Here is a 9,639-nt window from a genome sequence, read left to right as displayed (position 1 = left end):
GCCCCGTTTTGCTGCAGCTTGGTAAAAAGAGCCCTTAGTGTGCTATTTTATAGATCACGATTCTACCCATTGAAATCAGCACTAAGCCACTCCATTCAAAACAAAGGCTTGTCTAGTCCCCATAACTACTGCTACCACACCCACAGCTAGGCTCTAGGCATCCTTACTACTTTGACAGAGGCGAACTTTGGGGAAACCCATGAAATAAGACCATGAGGGGGTGGGGTGGGGGCTAAAGTAGGCCAAAAAAATGTATTCCCCCATTTCAGAAAGATCAGTGATGCGATTTATACCTGCTACCCAGAAAAGTGCTTGTACTGAGCAACACTTCACCGGAGAAATTAGGTTTAAGGTTTATTAAATTTTGATATGCTGCCATGTAGAAGCAACTTCTTCCTTAGTGGTTTACAAAGCATAAATATATTTAGAAAGAACTGGAGAAGAGAATGGCAAAAGAACTCCATTGACATATAGGAAAGTTAAAAAGAAAAATGAATAGGGAGGGATACAGGCAGAAACAGAGCTGCAAAACTCTCCAGTCCATCTGAGGCATGTGAAAATTATAACCTAAACAAATCAGGAGATCAAGAAAGGCAGACCCTCGTTGATCAGACTATTGGAGATGCAAATCAAATGCGGATAGTAAACCTGTCGGAACTATCAATTACTCACAGCATATAATCTGTACTTTCCAAAGGAATTTCATTTTGCCCATCCAGCAAGCTAGATGGCACTCAATTATATTCAGATCTGGAGGAAGTTTTTAGGAAACTCCGCTTAAAGGTACACTTCCACAACAAAGAAACTCCCAACAGACTGGAATACAATTTTAAACGAAAGAACACATATTTCACCCCACAGGATGGACAAAACAACAAACTGGACAACTACTGTCAGCAGGCACCTCTTCGTGCTGTCCGCTCTTGTCTCGACACCTCTCAGTGCTATCCGCTCTCCCCTCGACACCTCTCCGTGCTGTCCTTTTTTCACCCACACAATTGGGGCTAATCCATCACCTTAGGAGAACTGCTTTTGCTTATTTGTAACAAGTGATTATTCACAGTACTATTTCCCCAACGGTATCAGAGAAAACCAGTCTGCCCGCTGTATTACAGCTGCTAGTCTCTGTGCACCTTGTTTCACTTCTCCCACACTCAAAGATCCATAATCGTTCAGTTTTAGAATTAGTTAATGACTTGGGATAAACCTGTGGTTCAGTCAATTCCTCTTCTCCTTTCTCTTACTGCCTAGGAGATAGAGGCATTTTCACCACCCTCGCTTGTCAGACACCAACACTCTGACAACCTCCCACAAATGTTCAGACTGACCTCCTTCAGGTAATTAATTCCCACAGTTCCATGAAGCCAGACCGCATCTAGGCATTGTCACTGAGCGGCCCCACATCTCTGGCTTCCCTCTGCAGTCTCTTCCTTTGCCATCTCCCTTTGTCCTGAGCAAAAGAACTCCATTTTCTCCACCCCAGCCTCCTTCATGACATTTTCACTTTTCTCTCCTAGTTCAATCTCCTCCCACTCCATGGAGTCTTCCCCCACCCTCTCTCCCAGGTGCTGCTCCTCCACCTGATTATCCTCCATCTCCCAATCACCTCCTGACTTTACTACCTGCTGGGAGTTGTAGTGCTGTTTCTCTTGTTCCCTCCTCCCTTGCAAGTGCTGTTGGGTTCTGTAGTTCTCTTCCCTTCTTGCAAGTCTCCTACCCCCTTTTCCCGTCAGAGAGTGCTCTTCCTTTCTTGGCTTACTGCCCCTGTCAGCTCTTCTCTGCTTTCCCTCTACATCCTCCTTACACTACATAGAAAGTTTCAGGTATAGGGTAAAATCACAACTTTCTAGTAAACAAAAGAAATTTCTGTACAAGATCACTCCACCAGAAAGAGCTGCCATAAGAACCCTACAAAGCAACCAACACATTATCATCAAACCCGCAGACAAAGGAGGCTCCGTGGTGATGATGGGCACACAAAAATGCATCGATGCATCGATGTTTCAAAATGGTGGCACGCCAAGTTCACGGATGAAACCTCTCGACGACGACGACAGCGAATAAACAAGTTATACCTTTAACATTATGCCGCATACAAAGCGTAAAGGAGTGGTAAAGAACGGGACCTCATCGGTCAGGACCTCTTCTCCTTCGCAGCCATCAATCGAAAGGTTCACCGTGCGGATGCCAGAATTATTAGCCGGGAGCTGTCCTGCTGTCTCTTTGTCGGGAGAACTACGAGAATTGGGACTCGATGTTACTCTTTCGCCCTGGCAACCCCATGTACCATCTCACCCCGAAGGTCTTCTCTCTCCTGTTGGGACGCCCGAACCGGAAGTGGTCGAGGTAGTATCTCAAGTTAGAGGTCAGGAAGGGAGTCGAATCGACGGAGGTCTGAAACCGCTGGGTCTTCAAACCCATAGAGTTCCCTTGGTAAAACCTGAGACTGTTACCCTTGAGAGCATATGGGAAGCTCTCCAACAACTAGATACAAAGATTTCTAACGCAACTGATGGTATGGCAACACTCGTGAGTACTGTGGACAATCTTTCTAAATCTATAGATACCATAAAAACTGACTCTAAAAATCAAATGGATCAATTTAAAAAAGAAGTGGAAAAATTCCAAGGAAATTCTAATGTGATTATAAAAGATAATACAGCAATTCATAGGAAGCTTGAACAATTGGAAAATTATAACCGCAGATTGAATTTGCGTTTTTTAAATTTTCCACAAACTGTTGGAATTTCACCTTTAGACGCATTTAAAAGATACTTAATAGAGGTTTTGAAATATTCCCCAGAACTTATTCCTCCCATAAATAAAATCTACTATCTTCCACAAAAAAAAAAAAGTGAACCAGGAATGGATATGGAGTCACAAAAAGAAAAGAAAGGACAAAATTTGAATTTAACTGAAATCTTAGAGTCCTCTTTAAATGAGGACTCTGAAAGAACTACTTTAATTGTTTCTTTTATTTTTGAACAGGATTTGGAAGCAGTTAAATGATTATTCTTTAGAAATGCACAGTCCCTGTTTTGTGGGGCGAAAATATGGATGTACTCAGATGTTGCCAGACAGACCCAGGAATGAAGAAGGGCATTTTTAGCCATAAGAAAGGAGGTCTTAGAAATAGGTGCCTCCTTTTACCTGAACTACCCCTGTAAATGTGTGATAAAGTATTTGGGGCTTAAATATATCTTCTTCAATCCTGAGCATTTAAAAACATTTGTGAATTCTAAGAAATTGTTGGCAACCTAGTATCTAAATGGGGTTAATTGAATTTGATTTCTGGATTGGTGTGTAAAGCTATATGCTGGTTTAATTCTACTTTAAAGTTTTCTTTCTCCTGGAATAATATGAAACTCCCCCCTACAATAATTGTGGTCTAAAGAAGATTGTTAAAATATGCCTAGAAAAATGTATCTGTTAAATTATATGCTTATCTGTATTTCTTGACAAGTGATTTCACTTGAATTGTAAATTTAAAAATTATAATAAATAAAAAAATGCATCGAAGGGCACAGACAGCTCTGACAACACATACTACAGGAAACTAACTGAGGATCCTACACAGGATTATACAAAACAGCTGAAAGACCTTATCAAAACATTACCAAAACAAGTTCAAACACATCTGAAGAAACTCATACCTAACCATCCCTCTATGGGCACATTCTATGTGCTACCCAAAATCCACAAACCTGGAAATCCTGTCAGACCTTATCTGGTATTGGCACACTCACGGAGGAAATATCTGGACTTATAGAGGGGATTCTGAAACCTTTTGTGCACAAGACACCACAGATTTTCTGAATAAATTAAAAGATATCAAGCAGTTACCACCGGGTACTCTTCTGGTCACAATGGATGTAGAATCACTATACAGCAACATTCCCCATGCAAATGGCATAGCTGCATGTGAGAAACTCCTAAAAACATCCACACTGGACCATCAGTACTCACCGGAAACTATTACAACATTAATCAAATTTATTCTAACTCACAACTAATTCTGCTTTAACAATGATATCTGTATTCAAATCATGGGCACTGCGATGGGCACCAGGACAGCACCTCAATATGCTAACCTCTTTATGGCTGAACTGGAAGTGACATTTCTGTATACACATCAGACCACACCCCTAAAATACTACCGGTGTATTAATGACATTTTTATGATTTGGACTGAAGGGGAAGAAACTAAAACAATTTTACAGTTCTTTCAATACATACCATCCTACAATCAGATTCAAAATTGACTACTCCCTAGAAAAAGTCGATTTTTTGGACACCACAGTTTCAATCAGCAATGGCTACATACAAACTTCCATATACAAGAAACCCACAGACAAATGCAGCTACCTTCACAATTCCAGCTTCCACCATTCCCATACAAAAAATCCATCATCCACAGCCAAGATACCACCGTATCTGCTCAGACCCAGAGGACAGAGATAGACACCTCAAAATCCTGGCTGCTTCCTTCAGACAAACAGGCTACAACACCAGAATAATCTCCCCTTCCTTCAAAACGCTCAGGGAAAATCTGCTACAGTACAATAAAAAGAAAGTCACAGACAGAATCCCCCTTGTAGTGACATACAACCCAGAGCTGGAAAAAATGAGAAAAATCATATACAACCATTACTCCAGGAGGATGAATTACTGAAAGAGAGATTCCCATTCCCACCAGTGCTCTGGTCTGTCCCAGTATGGCATTACTTATGTACAGTTCTGGAGTATTGACCAAGAGTCTCTGCCCTGCAGATATGAGTCTGTTCTCAACCAGTCCCCACCCTCCTGCTGGGAGAATTCCATCTCTGTGATGGTAGAGACTATTATAAAGAACAAAATTACAGAACATAATCAAAAGCTTGGATTAATGCAACAACATCAACATTGATTTAGTGAAGGGAAATTGCCTCTCTATTACATTTTTTTGAAGGGGTGAACGAACATGTGGATAAAGATGATCCGGTCAATATTGTATATCTGGATTTTCAAAAGGCATTTGACAAAGTACCTCATGAACGACTCCAGAGGAAATTGGAAAGTCATGGAATAGGAGGTAGTGTTCTATTGTGGATTAAAAACTGGTTAAAGGATAGAAAACAGAGAGCAGGGTTAAACGGTCAGTATTCTCAATGGAGAAGGGTAGATAGTGGGGTTCCACAGGGGTCTGTGTTGGGAACACTACTTTTTAATGTATTTATAAATGATCTAGATATGGGAACAACTAGTGAGGTAATTAAATTTGCTGATGATGCAAAGATATTCAAAGTTGTTAAATCGCAAGAAGATTGTGAAAAATTGCAAGATGACCTTACAAGACTGGGCATCCAAATGGCAGATGATAATTAATGTGAGCAAGTGCAAAGTGATGCATGTGGGAAAGAGGAACCTGAACTATAGCTATGTGATGCAAGGTTCCAGGTTAGGAGTCACCGACCAGGAAAAGAATCTAGAAGTCATTGTTGACGATACTTTGAAACTCTCTGCTCATTATGCTGTGGCAGCAATGAAAGCAAATAGAATGTTACATATTATAAGGAAAGGAATGGAAAATAAAACTGAGGATGCTATAATGCCTTTGTATTGCTCCATGGTGCGACCGCACCTTGAATACTGTGTTCAATTCTGGTCACTGCGTCTCAAAAAAGATATAGTGGAATTAGAAAAGGTACAGAGAAGGGCAACAAAAATGATAAAGGGGATGGGACGGCTTCCCTATGAGGAAAGGCTGAAATGATTTGGACTCTTCAGCTTGGAGAAAAGATGGCTGAGGGGAGATATGAAAGAGGTATATAAAATACTGAGTGGAGTGGAATGGGTAGACATGAACCACTTGTTTACTCTTTCCAAAAATACTAGGAGTAGGGTGTGTGCATTGAAGCTACAAAGTAGTAAATTTAAAATGAATTGGAGAAAATATTTCTTCACTCAATGTGTAATTAAACTCTGGAATTCATTGCCAAAGAATGTGGTAAAAACAGTTATCTTAGCAGGGTTTAAAAAAGGTTTGGATAGCTTCCTAAAAGAAAAGTCCATAAGCCATTATTAAAATGGACTTGGGAAAATCCATTGCTTAGGGCCGAAGAGGTGGAGGAGTGGCGCTATATGTGAGAGACAATATCAGAGCGGCTGAAATGTGAGGAACCTGGGGAAAGGAAGAAGCTTTATGGATCGTCCTGGAAAGAGAAGACAGGTTCTATCTACAGACCTCCGGTACAAACAGAGAAGTTAGGCAGAATCGGAAAGAAGTAGGGAGATTGTGGACACCTGTCAAAGTGCCTTGCTCAGACAAATGGTGATGGAACCCATGAGGGAAGGGTCAATGCTGGATCCAGTGCTCACAAATGAAGGAAGTGTTTTCAGTATTCGGGTCAGTGCCCACCTATGTAATAGTGATCATCACACCATATGGTTTGATATAAGGGCAATGGCGGAGTGTGGTTGCACAAAACTCAAAGTACTGGTTTTGATAAAATGGGGCAATACCTGAAGAAGGAGCTCTTAGCTGTGAAGGTGTAGGAGATGTGGAAAATCAGTGGTCAAAACTAAAGGCTGCTATAAATATGGCAACTGATCTTTATGCAAGGAAAGTAAACAAAAACAAGAGAACCAGAAAGCCTATATGGTTCTCCAAACAAGTAGCTGAAAAAATAAGAGCAAAAGAGACTTTGTTCAAGAAATACAAAAGAATGCAACAAGATGATCATGGAAAAAGTTATCGGATTAAACTCAAAGAAGTGAAGAGGGAAATACGGCTAGTGAAAGCGCAAGCGGAAGAAGAAATGGCTAAAGATGTAAAGAACGGTGACGACCTTTTTCAGATATATTGGAGAAAGGAGAAAAGATAGGAATGGAATTGCAAGATTGAAAGATGAGAATGGCTGGCTATGTGGAGAGTGATGAAGAAAAAGTGAACGTGCTAAACAATTACTTCTGTCTGGTGAAGGACCACGGTTGGCTGCCGAGGGAACATCTGGGAATTGAGTGGATACTGCACCATTTACGGAAGAAAGAGTTTATAAACAGCTGGAGAATCTGAAAGTGGACAAGGCTATGGGGCCGGATAGGATACATCCCAGGATACTAAAGGAGTTCAGAGAGGTACTGGCGGGACCTCTTAAAGATTTATTTATTAGATCTTTAGAGATGGGAGAGGTTCCACGGGATGGGAGATGAGCGGATGAGCAGATGTGGTCCTTCACAAAAGTGGTGACAGGAAGAAGTGGGAAACTACAGACCGGTATGTCTCACTTCAGTGGTAGGAAAAATAATGGAGTCGCTGCTCAAAGAAAGGATAGTTAACTTTCTAGAAACCAATGGGTTACAGAACCCGAGGCAACATGGCTTTACCAAATGAAAATCCTGCCAAACGAATCTTATTGAGTTCTTTGACTGGGTGACCAAAGAACTGTATGGAGGATGTGCACGAGATGTAAACTACTTGGATTTCAGCAAAGCCTTTGAAACGGTCCTCCACAGAAGACTCGTGAATAAGCTGAAAGGGCTGAACGAGCTTAGGACCAAAAGTGGTGAACTGGATAGGAAACTGGTTGACCGACAGGTGGCAGAGGGAAAGGAAGGTGATCAGTGGAGTTCCTCAGGGGTCGGTGCTGGGGCCTATTCTGTTTAATATATTTGTGGGAGATATTGCTGAAGGGTTGGAAGGAAAGGTGTGCCTTTTTGCGGATGACATGAAAATAGCTAATAGAGTGGATGCCCTAGAGGGAGTAGAAACGATGAGAAGGGATCTCCGAACATTAGAAGGATGGTCGAGGATCTGGCAGCTAAACTTTAATACTATTTTATTCTGGGTTAACTGTTCATTCTGGTTTCACTTTTACTTATTTCTCAGTATCACATTGAAACCCTTTTTTTGTCTTTTTTTATTTGCTTTTTTCATATAATGAACTTTGTGTGATTATATATTTAAAATAAAATATTTAATGTGAAGTGCTCAGTTATCACCTGTTAACAACGGAAATGGATTTTCCTAGTAATGGTGTATACCAGACATCATAGCACTGCTGCCCTACTTCCCTCCTTTAATTCTCACAATTTTGCATATTATTTTGTAACGGAGGACTTCCTCTATTTCTACTATGTTCACTTATCTTATGGCTGCAGTATTATCCCGTGTTGATGCTGGTTCCACCTTTTCTCCCTTTGTAACAGTTGGCAGTGGTGTGCTTGTGAGATTCCCCTCATTTAAATCATCTTCATTATTCTTATTACAATCACCCGATTTTTCTGTTCTGTTTGATGAGGTTGAGGTGAGGCGCTATGATTTGAATTCATGGGGGCCTGGCCCGGTGGTAGACGGAGGGGGGTGAGTAGGGGGGACTGCGGCCCAGGGCCCGGGGAATTTTGTCCCCCCCTGCCCCCCCCCCAGCAGCCCTAGTCCCAGCATGCAGTAGGATCTTCCTAAGACTGGATTGCCAGAGTGACCTGCATCTGGATCAGCTGGTAGTCCTGAATTCTACAACGACCGTCCGCTCCCAGAGAGTTTGGGGATTTATGGCACCCTGGCCACTATTCCTACACCATATAACATCTAAGTGTTATCAGCGCTGAGGAAATGTGAAGTGTAAACACCTGGAGCGGAGCAGAAGTCACACATAAGCCACATGGCGACATGAGCATATAACAGACAATTACACCAGCGGTTGCCAACCTAGTACTGGGTGCCCCAGTTGGTCAGGTTTTCAGGATATACACAGTGAACATTTATGAGAGAGATTTGCATGGAATGGATGCAGTGGCTTCAAATCTCTCACATGAGTATTCATTGTGCATATCCTGTAAAATCTGACTGGCTGGGGTGGCTCGGGGACCTTGTTTGTGAAACACAACACCAGGTTGTGATTTGATCTCAGCTTTTCCAGAGGTGCCAAGTTACCTGTTACAGGAGAGAAAGTTTGTCTGAACTTGGATTTCTGCCAACCACATCATGGTGCATTATGGGTCCTGCAGTGCTGATTTCAATGGATAGAATCATGAACCACAAACACCATAGTGCTTTCAGATGTAAGTTTAAAATCAGCAGTGGCCAATAAGTCTCCCCCCTGGAATGGGCAACTTATCAGCTCAGCATTCCAATCATAGGCCTAGACTGAGGAGAGTTCCCCCACTTTCACTAACACTTTGACGTTGCAGAATAAATGAGAGGCATGACACACTGAGTACACATATCATAGCAGGACTACTTCTTTGAAAAACAGCATCATTCCACTTACTTATGAGCCAACCGTGGCCGTACCTGCTCTCCTTGAACTGTTGGAACAGGGCTGAGTGACGCAGGATATAGGAATCGTGGGTGAGCCCTGGCAACCTGGCTACCACATTCAGGATTAGCATATATGCATCACACACCACCTGCACATTTAGGGAATGAAAACGCTTACGGTTCCTATATATCTCTTCCCTTTCACTGGGTGGTATGAGGAACATGTGTGTGCAATCTATTTATCCCATCATGTGTGGTAGCCCTGCGATGTTCAGAAACTGGTTTCCCAAGGCCTCCCACTATTGCCTAGTATTAAGGAAATGAACGTAGTCCCTAAGCCGGCGTATCATGGCACGCAGTACCTGGTAGATACAATGAGAGACAGAGGAATGGTCCGTGCC

This window comes from Microcaecilia unicolor, chromosome 12 (assembly GCF_901765095.1).
Source record: "Microcaecilia unicolor chromosome 12, aMicUni1.1, whole genome shotgun sequence".
NCBI classification, from domain to species: domain Eukaryota; kingdom Metazoa; phylum Chordata; class Amphibia; order Gymnophiona; family Siphonopidae; genus Microcaecilia; species Microcaecilia unicolor.
Note: the sequence above shows the minus strand (reverse complement) of the source record.